General features: G+C 45.1%; 1 pseudogene; it reads right to left on the bottom strand.

The window, feature by feature from the left end:
- Positions 1 to 1205: 1205 nt before the first annotated feature.
- Positions 1206 to 14080, bottom strand: LOC104862501 (annotated as a pseudogene).
- Between the last annotated feature and the right edge of the window lie 6197 nt (positions 14081 to 20277).

The following is a 20277-nucleotide window of genomic DNA, read 5'->3' as shown; positions in this document are numbered from 1 at the left end:
TTTTCTGAGGACTGTGGCCTCCAGGCACAATGTAGATAGTATTGAATTCCCAGGGATTGAGATATTTCCTGGGTGACAGCAGCCTTACAGGAAAGCTTTGAGGGAGCCCAAACCTTGAAATAATTTCTGAGGATAAAAGTCTTTATCACCTCTACAGTCATCTCTGTCTTAGATGGGAAGGCCTCTACCCAATCAGGGAAAGTGTCTACTCATCCTAAGAATAGCTGGGTTCCCCAATCTGGGATGTATGGGGAAATCTGTCAATCTTTTCCAAGGTATGCCCCATTTCATTAGTTTTCAGGGGTGAAATCTTTTTTGTTTAGAGTTTTTTTTGAGGCAAGGTGTTCCTATGTAGTTCAGGTTGGTCTTGAGCTCACTATAAGGCCCAGGCTGGCCTCAAATTCATGGTGATCCTCCTGTCTCAGTCTCCTGATGGCTAGGATTACAAGCCTGTGCCACCGTGCCTGGCAGGAGAGTTACACTGTTAGTAAAGCTCATGTACACTTCCAACTTGATGAACTGTTTGACTAAACCCTTTTAAATAGCCTCAGGGTCATTTGATATGTGAAAGACTTGGTGGAGGTTTTTAAGGATTTTCCATTGATTGGCTGTGGATATTAGCAGTTTACCCCCTTCCTAGAACCACGTGGAAGGGACAAGCTGACATCCTTGTGCAGGGCCTGCTCTGTCTCTGCTTTGTTGTAAACAGGTCTGGCATTTCCAAGAGGATCTTCCCAGAATAAGGGTGCCTGTGCAGGCTCCAGGTGGAAGGGTTTTTGAGCTGCTGCTTTCGCTGCTTATCAGCCAGTTGGTTCTCTTGAGGGATCTCCTTTGTTCCCTTCTTGCGGCCTCTGCAATGTGTAACTGCCACCTGAAAGAAAAGGCAGCCTGAGGACAGAAGGGTATCAACCGCTATAGTATTTATTTACTTGCAGTATTTAAGTTTTAATTTTATGTCCTTTAAGATAGTACATTAACACACACACACACACACACACACACACACACACACACACACGTGAGCGCGCGCGCACACATCAACTGCAAACATGAACGGGAGAAAAGCATGGTACTCAACTGAATTTCCAGATTCCAGAAATACTTCATTCACTTTCTGATAAGGCTTAAGAAATATCATGATGACATGAGCTTAAAGTATCTCTAGATATTTTCTTTGACGCTCATGACACGGCACTGGTGATACTCTAAACAGCAGAAAAGCAGGCACTGCCAAATGACTCAATCACGGAGGCACAAGCGGGCTTCTCCCCACAGCCACACACCGGAAGTGACGCAAAGATCTCGCACCGCCCGGGACAGGTGAAGTCATGTGATGTGGCGACCTCTTCCGCAGCCGTTTGGCTGCACTCAATGTACTGCTCGTCCATTATGCTGATGCTGAGATTAAATCTCACTGGTTGATCACCTCTTGAATAAGAGCGTTGTGCCAAAGCAGTTTTCATGCTTTCCTGACACCAACTATGGTAGCTTGCAGATGTATTTTCTGGTTCTCATCTACAGCACCTGTAGTCTGCTCCATTCCCTGTGGTGTGTTTTTTTGCATAGATGTAGTAATTTTAAATTTTATTCTTTTACCGCTGAAGTTCATATTTATTGAAAATGCATCAATGTCTTCCTTTTCTGAATCGTGGTTAATCATTTTCACATCGAATAATGATTTGATTGTTTTTGTCGGTTCCTTTTCATTCATCTGAGTGCTATCTTGAAGCTCTTTATAGCCGACCTTTTCACTGTTGTTAAAGGCAAGAAGAACTGCCACTGGGTACGTCGCGACCTTGGTTACCGATGGTTTGCCCGTATTGTTCATTTTAACTTCATCTGTGTAAAGATAATGTAACCATGTCGGTTTCTGTCCACTAAAATGCTGGCTTTAAAGTAATTAACCATCTAGACACTTCTTTTCTAAGTCCTAGGGACTTGGGAACATAGAGGGAGGGGCCTGAGCGAGAGGCCGCGCTCCAGCCTGTGGAACATGTATTTGAAAACGAATTCCCGAATCTATTACTGTGTCCTGGTTTCTGATAAATTGTTGAACCTTGTTGCTGGGATCAGGGCTGACGTTCCTATCCGTGGGCATCCGACGAAGCTTGCTGGTAAACGCGAAAGCACAGGCTTGCTTTATTGATCACAGCTACTGCAGAATCCCCAGACGTAGATAATCCATGCATTAAGCGTTTTGCCAACATTCTCGCATCGAATTTTTGAAAAACGGCAATAAAGCTCATCAACTTGTCTTTTACTTCCTTGTCTGTCACCCCTTTTGCAGACTGCTTCAGCGAGGCCGCACAGTGCTTAGCAAGCAGTTCAGGCACTTTGCAGACAGACTGGGGTTCTCTGTGATTTACCACCGACGGAAGGGTGTGCTCATAAAGTACCGATCACCCTTCAAAACAGTGCTGATAAGCCGAACAGGTTTTCCATTTTCTTCCGAAACTGACTCCACAAATGGTGTTGGCGTGTTTTCCTGAGTAAGGTTACTGGCTGCTCCAAGGCCCTCGTTGTGGATATGATTTTGTAGCTCCTGAATCATATGAAGACTAAGACATACCTATTAGCCATGTCATTTTTTTTCTCTTGTCAAATAGTAATAGACATTTTGCATGTAAGAATTGTAAATGGCCTGCTACCATTTGTTACTGACATTCACGAACTACTTTACTATATGAACTTGGACGAAAGTATGTTTGACATCAAATTTCTTCATCTTTTAATCTACCTAGAACCTTTTCCATATACTGGGAGCCATTTGATTCTTGTAATAATTTTTTTTTTTTTTTTGGTACTGGGGATCGAACTCTGGTCCTTGTGCTCGCCAGAACCACTGAGCTAAATCCCCGGCTCTTGTAATAAATTTGAAGCTTCTTCTTTGTAAGACTGTCCTGTTTCAGTCAGGAAGGGAGACTCAAAGATTTCTTAATAAAACTTTCGAGGGAATTTTTTCTTATATGAACAAATACATTAATAATCTCATGGATTACTTTCTGGTTTGGGTCTTCGTCACGACCATTTTTGACTTCTCAGAGCAGCGTTCAGATAAGGATGATCTGCACCACCAATTCCCTCCACAAATCTAGTGCCAGCTCTCCTATTTCCATGAGTGGCTTGTTCCTATCTACACCACCGTCAGCGTACTGAATGTCAGCTTCAGTCAACTTATTCCTTTTAGTATAGTGGATGTTGAGAAACCCCAATAAGCCGTCCATATAACCTGCACCCTTCCTATATTCTTCCCTATATTTATTTTACATAACAAGGACTTGTTTTTCAGGTTCTAGAACTCTCTTGTGTGCAAACACCAAATGTGATTTGCCAAAAAAAACTATTGTAAGGTCTTTTGTAAAGTCTTTGTGTAAAGTCTTTCTCTGTCAGCTCAGAATAGTCCACACAGGCCTCCTAGATATCTGAGAAGTGATTGTCCCATGACAAAGAAGTATGGCGAGAGCCCCAGAACTCAGAAGCAATCAGGGCAAAACATTTAGGGTACAAGAAAAGATGATATGACAAAGACATTTTATCTTTATGTTGTATAAACATGAAACATAAACCTAGAAGATGTTTAAGAGTTGTCTCGAGCTCAGTGGAGCCTACAATGCTCCACCCCGTGACCAAGTTATCCTTCATGGGAGTCTTTGGAAACGGCAAATGCCCTAATGGCTTTTAGCTATCTGACCCATTCCTGCAAGAGTACAACAGTTAAGATGAAACAAGAAGATACGGAGTCCTTTGTATGTCCCTGCTCAGCTTGCCAAGAAAGGGAGTCATGAGAGAGAAAGGTGATTCATTCTTAGTTCTGCAGTGAGTTACAGGAGTGATAGATCCAAAAAGTATTGACCACTGTGAGCCGAGAGCACCTAGGGCAGAGATCATTCCCTCGTGATCAAATCAGAAAATAAAACTGAGGTGAGACTGGGCCAACATTCCCTCAACTCATGTTAGAGGGGGATCAGCTCAGCCACATCTGTCCCCCGAGCCTTTAAGGTTGGTAACCATGGTAATCACCTTTAAATGATTCTTATCGATGGGGTCCTGACACTGTTTTGAGCAGAAAAGCTGCGAAGTGAAAGAAAAGGGTGCAAAAAAGCATCGACTCTGTTTATTGTCTCTTGGAATCCCAAATGTTACCAGAATATGTTACCCGAATGCTGGGTGACAAAGAATGGAACTGAGGATGGAGGGTCCAAACAAATTGATTAAAAGATGTAAAGGCATTAGTAACAGATATAAAGGCAAGGAGGTGAAGCTCCCACTAGCCAGGAAGGGGTTCTGCGCAGTATGTCCTTGAGGGCTCTTTGTCTAAAGGTTGTTAACGGATTTAGCAGGGAGCTCAGGCTGTTGTATGAGCAATATAATCTCTACCCTGTAGGAAACTGCATATCTTTCAGGGTCTAATCTATGTAGTGTTCACACAGTGTCTATGCAGAGTCCGTTGTTCCCTTGAGCCAGTGCCCTGCCTGATCACGCTCTGGCGAGGTTCCAGGCAGCAAAAGGACACCTGGAAGATATTTGTAAGATCCCTGGAAGGTCCTAACTCAGAAGACTCCATTTTGGGGCCATCTCCTTTCGCCTAATAGAACCCTCTCCTGTCTCAAGAACCCCATTACATCCTGACTGGAGGCTCGTGACATGGGGAAGTAATACACATGCTAACTAGGATGGGCATCTTGTGTGTTTAGTTAGGGTGTGTGTTTGGTTGGTCCTAAGTTGGAAATAGGACAAAAATTAGAGAAGCTGTTAGTTATTATTAATCAAGTCCTTGTTATTTTGGGCAAATTATTGCAGAGATTATTGTTTGGCTTCCAGGACTGGTTGCTAAATGATTCACTTTCTCCTCTTCCTCCTCCTCCTCCTCCTCCTCCTTCTCCTCCTCATTCTTATCCTCTCTCTCTTTCCGCTGCTCTTTTTTTTTTGATGATGGTACTGGGGAGTGAATCTAAGACCTTCACATTGAGCAATATCCCCATCCTTTTTTAAAATTTTGGAGTCCTGCTAAGTTTCTACATTGCCCAGATTGGGTTCAATCTTGCTATCTTCCTGCTTCAGCCTCCCAGAGAGGATTACAGGCACAGGCCGCCAGCTAACTGACTTTGTACAGGTCTATAATTTGTGTATGTATTAGTTTTAGATAGTAGGCTGGCTTCCTGGACAGGCTACCGTACATAGTGGGAGGTTTTCTGGTTGATGGCTGTAAATTGTGGGTCAGAGTTTTATATAGGATCTGGCTATTGTCTATATATTCAGCCTTTTAACCTATTATTTATTGAACATCTTACTGTACATTATGCTCAGTATCAAGTGCTGTACATGCTGTACTTCATTTATATGTCATGATACCTCATGAAGTAGGTGTTGATGCATGAAAATAAAGGTATCATAAGCAAGCCTTTGGCACATACCTGTAATTCCAGCACTTGGAAGGCTGAGGCAGGAGGATTGCCACAAGTTTGAGGCCAGTCTGGGCCACCTAGTGAGTTCAAGGCCAGCCCGAACTATATAGTGAAACTGTGTCTCAAAGAAAAACAAAGCAAGCTTTTGTACTTGAATGATACATTTGTTATAAAATCACCTCCCATGTGAACTATAATTTAGCTTGATGTGCAAATAAATTATAATTGCCGCGGGCTGAGCCTGAAGATGGCCTTTCGCTTACTCCCTATTCCCTTTCTCCTCCAAAGACTAGAGAGTCTGTGACTAAGACTGTAGACCCTGATGGCACAGCCCCAAGAGACAGTTATTTATGTGTCCTTCTTCCTTGTTCCTTTTCCGTACATGCCGCGATCATGAGATAATCACGCCACATTCAGCCTAGGCCAGGTAGCACTCGTTACCCGCTTTCTCTTCCTGTTTGTCTTACACTGTAAATAAAGAGTGCGCTGGACTCCAGGCAGCCAGTAGCTCCCAACAGGCTATCGTTCCCCCTGGACCCAGCTTTCAAGCATAATATTGGTGTTTTCCACTTTTCTTCGTCTCCCACTGCTCTGCCTGGCTTCGGACACTAGGCTGTGCCGATCATGGCAGTACGGTAACAGTGCACCCTTGAAAAATGTAACTGAGTCTTAATACGTAACTAGACCATAATAGCAGCTGAACTTCAGCCAATCAGAGGCAGCAAACTGCCAGAACATAAGACAAATGCCAGCTGTAGCTGATCAAGTCATTTCTATTCACTTCCTTTTCTCTGTCTGTACCTATCACCCGCACATGCTCTGTGTGTGTGCCTGCAGGGAGGGAGGGGGGAATTTTGAACCCTCTTTGATCTGGGGTGCTGCCTGATTCTAGAACCTCTTTTTCTTTCTCAAGTAAAGTTTGTTATGTTTAACTGGTTTCTGTTTTTTAACAGTAAAGAAAAAAAGTCCTGCTTAACCCCGACCATTTCCAACTTTGAGAGTCAAGTGGTTCCGTCATCTGGCCCTTTCTGATGGCTTTAGGTTACTTCTGAAACTTCACGAACCCTGGGCCTCTTAGGTTTTCCTGTAGTCAAAGGTCATCATCTTCCTGGCATGTGATTGTGCTTCCTCTGTCTTTTCCCACAGCATTAGACTCCCAGTTCTTGATTTCTTTATCTCCAGGATTTTCACCTTTAAACCTCTTGACTCATCCACTCCTTAGTCACCAAGTACATCCTGGGCTTGTCACTGCCAGCACAGGCCTCACCTTTGAGATATAAAGCTTATCATCAACTCTGTGATTGAAATCATTCCCTGCTTCTTCAGCTTTCCCAGACAGTAATTAGTTCTGGATGGCAGCATTTGGTGGATTTTAAACACTTTCCAATATTTTTCAAGGTGCCAAAAAGGCATTAATAATAACAATAAAGATGAAACATTAATAATAACAACTGTGAAATTCCTGAAAACATTTTTTTAATTTTGAAAAATAACTTCTGTGGGAGATGGAGCTTAATGGTGGAACAATTACTTAGCATGTACAAGATCCCAGTTGTTTTGTTTTTGTCATTCTGGGAATTGAGCCCAGGGCCTTTTTACTGAGCTGTATCTCTAGCCATTTTTTGCTTTTTATTTTGAGACAGGGTCTCTCAAAGTCATTCAGTTGCTCAGGCTGGGCTCAAACTTGCCATCTTCCTGCTCCAGCTTGCCAGAGTTCTGAGACTACAGGTGTGCACAAGATTCAACTGAAGGTCCAGCACCACAAAAATCAATAAGAACTGTCACCTACCTATACACCCACCACTCTGTCCCTCCAGATAGAACATGGAAAGGGAGAAGTCCAGCTAGGATTATGTAGTCAGATGGCAAGCAGTGCCTTGATGAAATTTTTTAAATATAAAATTATTATTGTTGTTTTGGAAAGTGTCCAAAGATCACAACAAATGCAGTTGATGTAAACCATGTCTTGGGCCGGGGATTTAGCTCAGTGGTTCCACTGCCTGCCTCACAAGCGCAGGGACCCAAGTTTGATCCCTGATACCCAATCAATCAGTCATTCCTGTCTGAGTGGCCACGTTCCTGTACGCAGGGTATGGTGGGTAATTTTATGTCAGCTTCTCTACGTTTGGTTACCAGTTCTTGGGCCCCACATCAGTCTAGATGTCGATGTGAAAATATTTATTTAGAAGCCATTAACATTTAAATTGGTGACTGCTAACATTTAAATCAATTAACATTTAAATTGGTTCCTGTTCATGAACTTCATACAGGCAGGTGAAGGTCTTAAAAGACTGGAGTTTCCTAAGGAAAGATTTCTGCTTCCAGAATATTTTGGGACTCAAATCTACACTAGGCATAAGGCCAATTTTGTCATAAAGGTGCAGAAATGTGGGTGTAGGGCCAAGGTTTAGCTCAGTGGTGCCCTGCCTGCCTGGCAAGTGCAAGGTACTGAGTTTGATCCCTGGTATTAAAAAAAAAAAAAAAAAAAAAGAAAGAAAGAAATGTGGGTGTGTAATATCCACGTCTATTATTTAGAATATTTCTATTGAATTATTAATTTTAACTGTATGAGTTTTATTAAATTAAACAATGGGTACTTAACAGGAAAAAATTAAAAATATAAAGTATTGAATTTTTAATATCTATTGTGTTCATAAAAAAGCATCAAAATTTTCAACATCAACTATTTTTTGGTGCACAAAGTCTAAAAAATAACAGAAATACATTCCTATGTGAACTATAATGAAAGTACCAATAGAACTCTACCAGAAGAATCTTTACTTCAGTTATCACACCTGTCTTAGTGACTTTTCTCTTGTTGCTGAGACAAAATACCCAACACTTAAAGTTAAAAAGGGAAAGGTTTATTTAGCTCACTATTTATGAATGTTTCAGTCTACATCCAGCTGGCTCCAAGGCAGGGAGGCACAGGGGAGAAAGAGTTCATGCTGCCCACACAGTAGCAAAAGCAACAGGAGGGGCCTTAACAGCATCTTTCTGTGCCTTTCATCCCATCCAGCCTACTGGGATTAGGACAGTGCCAAACCAGTCACTCCTGTGCAGTGGTTTAGTAATCACATGAGTTTAATTCCAGCATCATACACTCTAGATTCATGCACCTCTGAAAAAGAAAGCCCCACTTCACCCACAGGAGGCTCTGGGGGGACATCTAAACATAAACCATAACAACACCTAACGCAGTCTTTACTCCTGACAACACAGTCCATATACGTGTTTGCTAACACTGACAGCACATGCGTCTTGGTTTCCTGGCTTTTTTGTAGGACATACTTGACTTCTCATTGGTCTTGCTGTTTTGTCAGGGAGTTCTTATTATATTATACAGTGTAATACATTATATAATATATACAAGGAACATAAAATATCAATAAAATAAAGTATTAAGAATGCTCAATATATATTGAGCATTTGGACTGAACTTTTCACGTTAGCTGCGTACTTGCTTACAAACTCTAAAAAAAAAATAGCAGAAATAAATTTCTGTATGATCTACAATGAAAATACCAATAGAACTCTGTAACAAAATAATCTTTGCTTCAATTTTTGGACCTGAGGCAGTGTTCACAAATGACAACTGCATGTTCCATGCACACATCTCACCTTGACAGCACGTAATGTTTAGCTTTCCTTCCCTGTGTGGCAGGCCACTCTTGTCACCTCTTTTGTCTGCATTCCCGGTATCTGTATCAGTTGATTCTTGCTCCATTTCACTGTCAGGATTTGGCTCACATGACCAACACCAAAGTCATTATCATCATTCATGAATGAGTAATCTGATGGTTACTTTTGACCTCTAAAACTTGCAATCTGTTTTTTCGTGTGCCATTATACTGAATTGGGTTACTTCTACCACAAAAATAAAAAGAAAACTTAAAAAAAAACCAAACAAATCCTAAACGTACAGAAATTTAACAATGAGCATTTCATTGGTAAAACACACTTATGGCTGATTCAGAACTCCTACACACACCTTGCCATTTGTCTGCCAAGTGAGTGAATGCACAGATGGGTTTTTGTTTTCTCCAGGTGCAGCTACTGTAAGTCACACCGATATTCCACTTGATAAAATACATGTTTTCATAACTGAAGAGTGGTGTGGGTGTATTTTACTCCCTGAGACACTCTGGTAAACATATGTAAGGCGGAACTTGTTAGATGGAACGTTGTATGGGTAAAAATCCCAGTTTGACACTTGCACACATGCACACACCTTGCCATGCATCATACAAAGTGGGTAAACAGAAAGATTGCTTCTTGTACCCTCAAGCCACAGCTACTGAGATGCATGCCCATCTTTATGCTAAAGTACAAATTTATAGTAGAAAAGTATGGTGGTGGGTTGTTGTAACCCAATGTTATGTCCTCTGAGCCTGCTCTGCAGATTTTAGATGTGCTACCTTTTACAATCTCATGAGACAGTTCTTAAGAATCTGCCTCCATCCATCTATCTATCCATCTGAGATAGGAGAATATGGCTTGGCAAAAGCTGGCTGGGAAAGTAGGCTTGACCTGTTAATTACAAGATCCAGGACACATGTGCAGGAAAGTTCCCAACGCCCTGCTCATGGACTTCTCCTGAGAACTCAAGCAGGATTTCAATAGGATGGCCTAGACTTGACTTCAGCCTGAAGTGTGGGGTCCAAACACTGCCTCTCCAGACCTGCATGTAGGAGGTCTTGCAGGTTTCCTCAAGATTTAGATAGCATTAAAGGACACATCCATGCCACGAAGACTTTGCTGTCATAACTTCTCATGACAAATCACACTGTTTCCCAGACACAGCCTGTACTTTTATCTTTGCTCTTACCCTCTTTTTCTCTTTCCTTGGCACAAGCTTGCTCTGCAGAGCCAGTTTCTCTCCCACTCTTCACTTTTACTTTCTGGAGTAAAATTTGCCACTGCTTTTTACCTGTTTCGTCCAATGTTCAAGATGAGAAGAACCTGGAATCTAATTCCAGGAGAGGCAAGTTCTCTGGTATGGAATCTAGTAATGTGTAGTTGGTGAGTCACTTTTTTGTCTTTTGTTTTTTTTTTGTTACCGAGGATTGAACTCGGGTCCTTGTGCTTGCAAGGCAGGCCACCGAACCGCTGAGCTAAATCCCTGGCCCCGGTGAGTCACTTTTTTGGAAACAAGCTACCTGATGACACATCCATCTACCCACCCATCCATCCATCCATCCAGACATTTTATTTTCTCTGGAGAACCCTGACTAATACGCTAAGCAAGAGCTAGGTGTCCAGATGACAACCTCTGCCCACTGCTTGAGAGAAGGAAACAGGAGGGGCTACCCATGTAAATCACTGCCACCTCCTCCCTGAGCCACCAGTGTTCTGTGCCTCTAAGTCCTCTTTCTCAAAATTGGACTAGGACCTGTGAACGCTCATTTATAGGGTGCTCCTGAGCTACATCCCCGGCCCATTTGTTGGTTTTTGTAGTGCTGTGAGTGGGACCCAGGGCCTGGTTCTGGGTGTGGCACCCACGCAGGGCCTTTGTGACTGAGCTACACCCCAGCACTTCATTTACATTTGTGACAGAAGGATTATGCTTTAGCCAGTGGTTTGCAGCCCTGAATGCTGTGACGTCATTAATTTTATTAGTACATGTTTGCAGAACATGGTATTTACGTTCCTAGTGCAGAGTTGGCACACGTACAAACACTCCTAAGTCTTTTTTTCTCCCCTTTCCCTCTCCTCATTCCTCCATCTCTTGATTCCCTGACCATTTGAGCAAGATCTATCTCCCTACTTCCTGTTGTCCTTCCTTCCTTTCTTTCTTCTTTCTTTCTTTCCTTCTTCTTTCTTTCTAATTTAGATTTCTCATATAAGAGAAACCATGTGATATTTAGGTTTATGAGTCTGATTTATTTCATTTAACACCATGGTCTCAAGGAACACCTGTTTTCCTATAAATGATTTAAACTTATCCTCCTTTACGGCCAAGTAGTACTCCACTCTATATAAATACCACATTTTCCTTTCCATTCACCTGTTGATGAACATATGAGCCAAGTGCAAAATTTAGCCAGTGAGTTGACCTGCTATAAACATGGGTATGCGTGGATCACTGTAATATAATGTCTTTCATTCTTTCTGGAAGACACTACAAGGGGAAAGCTGGATCAAAGGGAATTTCTAATTTTTAATTTATTGAAGAATCTTCATACTGATTTTATTTTTTTTGTACCAGGATCAAACTTGGGACCTTGTGCTTGCAAGGCAGGCAGCAGAACCACTGAGCTAAATCCCTGGCAGTTTTTTTTTTTTTTTTTGCATGCTGATTTCTATAGTGGTTGTACTAGTTGACATTCCAAACAACAATGCCATTAACGTTTTAGCTAGTTCTAAGGTCTGAGGAGGTAGAGGCCTAACATTGTTTCCCAAGGAGGACCTTCCACCAACAAGCAAAGCTCTGTGTTAACCATAATGTGTTAGGATAGTATTGGTCCCAAAGCCAGGTTTTGTGGAGCCTAAAGCTGACAGATTTTGGAGGACCCCCTTTAGGACAATGAATACAACAACGACAAAAGCCTCACTTCTGCAGATCTTCGGTGAGACGCCAACTTGCAGTGAGATGTGATCGTGGGAACCTTCCAGGGCCCTGAACAGGACACATAAAGTGAGGTTCCTAGAAGCACACGCTTTCTTAATCTCAGGGTGGGTCTGGGGTGGGGACAGAGGAAGAGCACGGCCTCTCCCTGAGTTGCTTCCTGCTCTTCTGGGGAGGGAAGCTGGCACTGGCCCGGTTCCAGCTGATGAGGAGACACCTTTCGCCTCCTTTGAGATCCCGAGTTCCCCGTGTTAAGCTGGTCAGAGTGAGGCGCCAGACCCCAGCCCTTCTTTCTCACCCCTCGGCCCCTTCTCTCAGGGACCCCTTGCCCAAGGCTGTGCCCTGTGTGTTTGTCCACAGGGCGTCAGTGGCATCCTCAGACTACAGTGTGCAGCCGTCTCACCGGCCACCCTGTCCACCTCTGTGCTCCCCGAAACTTTCCCTTCTCCAAGGAGAGGGTTTCCGGCTGCCCGGGGAGCAGTGTGAGTGCAACAGCTTCGTGGTGGGATCCTCTCTCCGGGGCTCTCTGTCTACGTCCCTGGCCAGCGTGGGCTCCCTTCTGCTGCCTCTTTACCCTTCCAAACGCTGGTGTCTCCATCTCGCTTCAGCCTGCTCCTGCCCTCAGAAGAAACGGCTTTCTGACTGGCTGACAGCTCTTGCAGATGGCTGGGTCTCTGACATTGACTGGCTCACAGCTCTTGCAGATGGCTGGGTCTCTGACGCCCTCGGGTCCTCTCTCACTGAGGGCTCCAGTCTCCAGAAGCGTGCAGGGCTGGGGAGGCTCAGTGGTAGCGCATTTGCCCAGCACGCCCCAGGCACCGCCTTCGACCCCAGCACTGACCAAGCACAGAGAGAAACAAGGGCTGGGGATGTAACTCAGTGGTCCATACCTTGCATAGCACGTGTGAGGCACCAGGTCCCGTCCCAGTGAGGAAAAGCAAAATAAAAGCGAATAGAGGAGTCACTGGCACCTCTCCCAGCTACCACCGATTTCGTGGCAGTTGCTCCCCTGCGGCCCCCGACGAAGATGTGCACCTCGGCCTTGGTTCCTGAGAGAATCGTGCACACAGGACGTCATCGATGCAGTGGATGTCACCACAGGAGTGGAAGGATGCAGTGGTTGTCACCACAGCAAAACCCAGACCCCTGAAAGTCATATTTCAGTAATGTTCGCGTCTCACAACTACCTTGGGAACTCCTCCCTGGCCCTTTTCCTCTGGACTTAAGCCCTGGTGAGACCGATGGCCCCATCCTGCCTCCCACCCCACCAGCAACCTCTTATTTTCTCAGAGACGGAAGTAGCTTCCTTCTGTTTTGGTTGTTTTGCTTTGTACTGGGGATTGAACCCAGAACCTTGTTGTCTCCGTTTTCTAAAAAGAAAAAAAGCCAGAGAAGTGATCCTGCTACGCTTGATGCGGATCTAAAATAAAGAGAGGAAGAGAGGCTCTCACCACTGTGCACCAAGGAGCCCTTTGTCTTTCCCAGCTCGCACCACTCCCACCGCAGGCTCAGGCACGCACTGACCCGGAGCAGATCCAGTCCTCCTGGGTGCCCGCCCACTTCCTCCTCCATCCCCTCACTCCTTCCTCTGGGCCCCCACAGCATTCCTCCTTGCTCTGCCTTCCCGCACGCGCGTGGCCAGGAACCCTGCGAGCGATGAAACAGGCAAGGACAACAGAGTGACAGGTAAAAGGCGTCCTTGCACCTGGGAGGTTTGTTTGGGAAACAGGTCTTGAACACCCAGACTTCGATGTTGAGCTTCAGGGCTACCAGGAAGGTGGGCACCATGAACAGGACGTGCACTCGGATCTCCAGGGTGCTCCTGTTCTCAACGTGGGCAGCCATCAGCAGCACCACCACGTAGAAGGCCAGGGCCTCGGCTGCCCGCTCCAACTTCACATTCTGCCGGGCCAGATAACCTCTGGCTGACGATGTCCACCACCCCACTGAACATAAAGAAGGAGTACATGGTGATGTGCTGCCAGCTGTCCTTGAACAAAAACGGCCGCTGAGGGTCGCCCCAGTCTACCAGCCTCGTCCGGTTTGCCCCTGGGGGGTAGAAGAGCTCACCTAAGATGCCAGTAAAAGTGAAAAACACCTTCAACATTCCCTCCAGTGGTACCCAGTGCCACAGACTGCGTCCTCGCCTCTCTCTTGATTGCAGAGGGGGTTTGAGAACCCTGTGGCCCCACAGTAGGGCCAGAGACAGCAACACTGCATAGTACAGTGAAAAGAGAAGAAAACCTATTGCTGGTAGCAAGTATCCCTCATGGTTTCCACGGTTGGGGTTTGTTTCGAGACTGGCAGGATTGGAGGGAACCGGCAGATGAGCAGAGCTATAGTTGACTGTCTTCCCAAGCTTCTGAGCTCCAGAGAGATTGTCCCGGGAGCTGCGCCCCATCTCCCACACAAAGGAAGGAGCCACTTCTAGGGCGTGGCCACCACGTGACTACAGGCAAGCAGCTTTGTCTTCATGGGCTTTGATTTCATTTTTTATTTTAAAAGTTGTTTTCTTTTTTTACCAGTACATATTGGCAGCTCATAATTATTGGGGGACGCCTGACCACTGGACTGAGGGTTTGAGTGCAGGATGAAAGAATTATAGACAAAGAATAAATACTTAATTCTTTGGGAGGCCACGAACTGATCTTCTGGTCTAGGATCATGATTTCTGGATTTGTCAGCACTTATTGTTTATAGAGCGTAGCAGGAGGTGCAAGGGCGGATGCAGGGAACAGTGGACTAAGACTGTAAGGAACCAGACTTGTCAAAGGGAGGAGCCACCACATTCATCTGAAGGACAGGTTGCAGTTAGCAAGCCACCCGTGTCACCTTTGGCTAACATTTGATGTGTGAGAGCAGCTTCATAAAAGTCATAAACCCTCAGCTTTGGTGTAATCTTGCTTTCAGAGGTGTTACAGTATCAACGGCCATCAAGGCCTCCACTGTGGCCGATGGCGTAGGGAATCCTGTTTCCACATGCTGGCCAGAGGCTCATCTGGAAAATCACACACAGCCCTTGGGTTGACTCATACTTTAACCAATAGCCGATTTATAAGCCAATTCAATGGCATTTAAAGCCTGCGCAGTGCAGTTTCAAGCTGTTCTCCTGAGCGTAAAGATTACTTTCCTTGTGGGAAGTTGACATGTGTACATAACACATCTTAATTCCTTTGTATCCTCTCTTCTTCCTGTCTTCCCTCCCTGCTCCTTCTCCTGGCCTCTTTCCCCACTGCAAAAGTTCTAGCTTCCTGTTTCCTATTATCTATCTTTAATTTTCCTATTGAATTTACTTATACTTTGGGATTCTTATATAACAGAAACCATGCACTATTCAAGCTTGTGTCTGATTTATTTCACTTAACATATTGATCTGAAGTTGCATTTGTTTTTCTAAAATGACTCAAGTTTATCCTTCTTTATGGCAGAATAGTAGTCCACTATGTATAACTACCACATTTTCTTTATCCATTCATCTATTGCTAGGCCTATAGGCCACTTCGAAGATGTAGCTATTATGAATTGTGCTGCTACAAACATGAGTGTGCTCAGATCACCGTAAATGAATATCTTTAGCTCTCTCTGGAACATACCTGGAAGGGGAGTAACCACATTAAATGGTCTTTTAGTTTTTAAGTAATCTATTCGGCTTTCATAGTGGTTTAACTAGTTTATATTCTCACCCACAATATAGAAGGATTCCTTTATCTCCAAAGTCTCACCAACATTTGTTATTATTTGATTTCTTGACACTGGCCATTTTTTCTAGAGTGAGATGGGATCTCAGTGTTGTTTTAATTTATATTTCTGTGATGGTCAGTGATGTTGAACATGTTTTCGTGTATTCATTGGCCCTTTGTACTTGTGTTACAGTTGAATGGGACAAATGCAGTCCAGGTTCTTGTGTAAGATGAGGAAAGAATCGCTAAGCGTACACCTTACAGTATGTAGTAAGTAACTGTGTTTACTGAAGAGCACAGGACAGCAGCAGCAGGAACAGGGAAAGGAAAAAAGAAAAGAGGGTTCCATAATACAGCCTTTCAGTATTCACAGGGTCAGAAACAGTGATCTGTAGCCTCAGGCACGGCGACTTCCTAGGCATTTCTTAAAAATTAATTTTATTGGTACATTTTAGATATACACGGAGATATCATTCATCATGGGGAATTTGGACTCCAAAACTGCCCACTCATGAATGAGCTACTGGTGAGCCCGGGCTCAGAACAAGGTACTCACTCTTTTCTGATAATACCAGACTGCCCATTCCCCTTGCTGGGGTGAGATCTTCTTCAGAAGCTAAAGGCCACCATTTCTTTCACTCCGACCGAGGCTCAGATGCTACTCCCTTCATACCAACTGTCTTTGACCACTGCCCCGCCTGAGGAGTAAGGGGTAGGAGGAAGAGCCGGAGGAAACAAGCCCCAGGGGCTTACTAGACGGACTTCAGGCAGAGTTCCCAAAGGTGTGGGCAAAAATTAACCCACTGGGCTTGGCTGCCCACCATGCCGCAGTCACAGTTGAGCTCTTGTTTTCAGCTACACCTATGTGAGCTGGACAATACCCCAGCTCTCAGAAGGCCAGGCCGGGGATAGCCCCTTATATCAAGAGGTTGCTGGACTTTGGAATATTAACTCACTGCAAGTCTCCATAGAACACCCCGTTCTGGCAGGTACAGAAACCAGGGACATCAGACTACAGGCTGGTTCAGGACTTGAGAGAAGTTAACCAGTGAGTAGTAACTCTGTGTCCTACTGTCCCCAACCTGTATACCCTCTTGAGTTTGCTGTCTCCTGAGCACCAATTGTATATTGTGCTATATTTAAAGGATGCTTTTTTCAGTGTGCCCCTTGCCCCAGCTAGCCAGCCTATCTTCACATTAGAGTGGACTGATCCAGTTTCCAGAAACTCCTGCAAACTGGCCTGGACCCAGCTGCCTCAAGGATTCAAAAATGCACCCACCCTGTTTGGTGAGGCCCTCCAGAAGGATCTGGTGAGTTTTTGATCCCACCACCCTGAACTCACCCTTCTTCAATATGTGGATAGTTTGTTATTAGCTGCTACTGGCTGTTCAGAATGCCTGCAGGGACACGAGAGCTACTTCAGCTAGTAGAGGAGTTGGGCTACTACATCTTGGCCAAGAAGGCACAACTCTGTGCCCCTAAAATATTGCACCTGGGGCATAAAATCTCAGAAGGAAGAAGAGCTTTATCCCAGGCCAGGAAAAGGGTCCATCCTCCAGATACCCACACCAACTACCAAGAAACAGGTACAAGAATTCCTAGGTTTGGCTGGATACTGTTGCCTGTGGATACCTGGGTTTGCTGAGATAGTGTGGCCCCTCCATTCTGCCACGGGAGGAAATCAACCCCTAGCGCGAGGAATAGATGAAAAAAAAAAAAAAAAAAGCCTTACAGAATCTGAAAAGAGCTCTGGCTCTGGCCTTCCTGATGTTATTAAGTCCTTTCATCTGTTCATCCATGAGGTAAGAAGGACTGCTATGGGGGACCTAATGCAGTCCTTGGGACCCTGGAAGTGCCCTGTGGCCTATCTCTCTAAAAAATTAGATCCTGTGGCCTCAGGATGGCCTTCATGTCTTTGGGCGGTGGCTACCACAGCTTTATTGGTCAACGAGGTCCTTGACAGGACCGAGTCCTAACTGCCCCTCACTCAGTAAAGACTCTGCTCAGGGGGCTATTAATGAACGGATGTTAAATGTCCGCCTCACTCAGAATCAAAGCCTCTTGCTCGACCAGCCTTGCATAGTCTCAGCAGGACAGATTCTCAGTCCGGCTCCACTGAGGCCAGATGATGACCCTGACATCCCAATTCACAACTGCAGGGAGGTGCTGGGCCAGACCCGGGGGGCCAATCGGACTTAACAGACACTCTCTTGGCTGAGGCAGATGCCACCCTCTTCACAGATCGAAGCAGCATGGTGGTCAGTGCGCTGTGGAGCACAGGGGCTGCAGTGATTACAGTCAATCAAGTCATTTGGGCCCAGCTTCTGCTCAATGGGACCTTGGCCCAAAAGGCAGAACTGATTGCCTTGGCCCAGGCCTTGAGATGAGGAAAGGAAAAGAAGATAAATGTATGTACTGACAGTGGGTATGCCTTTGCTACTCTACACATCCACATGTGTATCTACAAGGAGTGAGTGCTTCTGAAAGACTGTCAAAAACAAAGAAGATATATTGTCTCTCCTAGAGGTGGTATGGCTTCCCAAAAAGGTGGCTGCCATTCATGTTCAGGGTCACCGAAAGGACAATACACCCGAGGCTAAAGGAAATCATCTTGCAGACCCCGCAGCCAGAGGGGCAACCCTGAGGCCAGCTGAACCTCCTCATCCTGCCTACTGTGAGTCCTCCTCCCCCTTTGCTCCCCACTAGCCCCACTTACAATGAAGAGGAAGATAAAGAAACAAGCTGGGTACAAGCAAAGAAAGATCCCCAAGGATAGTGGAAATGTCCAGATGGTCCCATCCACCTCCCCCAGGCATTAGGACGACAGCTCATCCAGCAGTTGCATTTGGTCATGTACCTGGAAGGTCCCAAGATGGCTGAGCTTCTAGCTCCAAGATACTATTTTACAAAGCTGCAGGAGTTGGCCCACCAGGCCTCTCTTAGGTGCCCAACCTGAGTACAAGTAAATCCCCACCAATGCACCCCTTGAAGTCAGATTCCGGGGTAGGAATCCTGGAGAACACTGGGAAGTAGATTTCACGGAGATCAAACCACTAACACTCCCTCCTGGTGGCTATCAGTACCTCCTGGTTTTCACAGATGCCTTCTCAGGTTGGACAGAGGCCTATGCTACTTACTCGGTGGGAGACTGCCACTGTGGTGGCAAAGAAACTTCTTCAGGAATTAATTCCAAGATTCAAACTACTGGTTTCCACTGGATCTGACAATGGCCCTGCCTGTGTATCCTCTGTAACTCAGTTAGTCAGTAGTGTACTGGGTATAAATTAGAAACTTCACTGTGCCTACTAACCCCAAAGCTTGGACCAAAGGACTGACTTCAGCCTGGAAGGGACCCTACACTGTTGTCCTCACGATGCCCTTGGCTCTCAAGGTTGACGGAATCTCAGTGTGGGTTCACCATTCGAGAGTCAGTCATGCAAAACAGTGGACTGCTGAGCTGGGACCTGATCCTTTGAAGCTAAGGCTAGTCCGATCATGATTGTGACACTTTTACTTACTGTCTTTGGGCTGACAAAGCTGAACTCTGGGGAATGCAATGAGGTGAATTGTACTCTTTTCTCCTCACCTCCTTTAGCTCAGGAGGTAATGTTACTTTTAGTACCATCTGCCCCTGGTAACCTCTCAGATTGCCCAAGGTCTAAATTAGGAGAGACTGGGGAAGCTACTATTATCAGTTCGTAAACCTGGGAAGCCGTGACTTTTATGCGTGTCCAGGAGTCAAAATTTGGACAGCAGGGTTTTGAGGGACACAACTGATTTTGTCCCTACTGATTTCTACGGCCCTAATTGGGGCTTGTAAAGATTGCCTTCTATAGTGGGGGACCAAATGTTACTAATGTCATAGTTTGGAAACAAGGGTGCTGAGTCATGATTCTGATACAAAGGCCCCAGGACTCTAAATGGGCCACAGGATGGAACTGGGGATTCTGCTTCTGGCTCCCCGGAGGACTAATTCCTGACCCAGTGGAAATCATTATCTTTCAGACCCAGTTGCTAAGCCAGGCACCAAGCCAATAGGACTCTTAATTACAGTAAAGGACCCTTCACTTGAGCCTCACCCTATTATCTTTCCCTCAAAGTGTCCTCTCTTAGCTACCAATAAAGCAGACCACTCACACATACTGCCTCTCTCCGTATTCACCATGCTGGGAGACATCCATACTATGTTTGTTAAACCTAACTCAACCAGTCCTAGCTCTGTCTAAAAGCAAAGCCTCCTTATTAATGTGGGCATGGGAGCGTTGGGCCCAATCAAAGCCTTAAGTACTGCCTTAGTGTGCACCTCTCTGAAGCCCCCCTTGACAACTGTTGAGGTTTATGGAAATGCAGCCTACCTGGTGACTTGTTATGATCGAGTAACTCCCCTTTCCATGCTGTGTGTAGCCCAACTGTGACTCTGGAGACCTTGAAGGCTTATTTTGCCCCTAATGGCACTTTGTCCCAGTCTATTTTTTTGCATTCAGTGATTGGCCTGCCTCTCCTCCAAAGAAACTATTTTATCATCTAGAAGAGGGGTAAGAGAAAGACTCTCTGGATGGAGTAGGGAGCTACCTTTCTTGGTTGCCCACTTCTGCTGAGGTCTCCAAAGATCTCTAGGTTGCTG

This window comes from Fukomys damarensis, unplaced genomic scaffold (assembly GCF_012274545.1).
Source record: "Fukomys damarensis isolate Sample0158 unplaced genomic scaffold, DMR_v1.0_HiC HiC_scaffold_12, whole genome shotgun sequence".
NCBI lineage: Eukaryota > Metazoa > Chordata > Mammalia > Rodentia > Bathyergidae > Fukomys > Fukomys damarensis.
The sequence above is the reverse complement of the archived record's forward strand: the minus strand, read 5'-3'. Positions and strand labels throughout refer to the sequence as shown.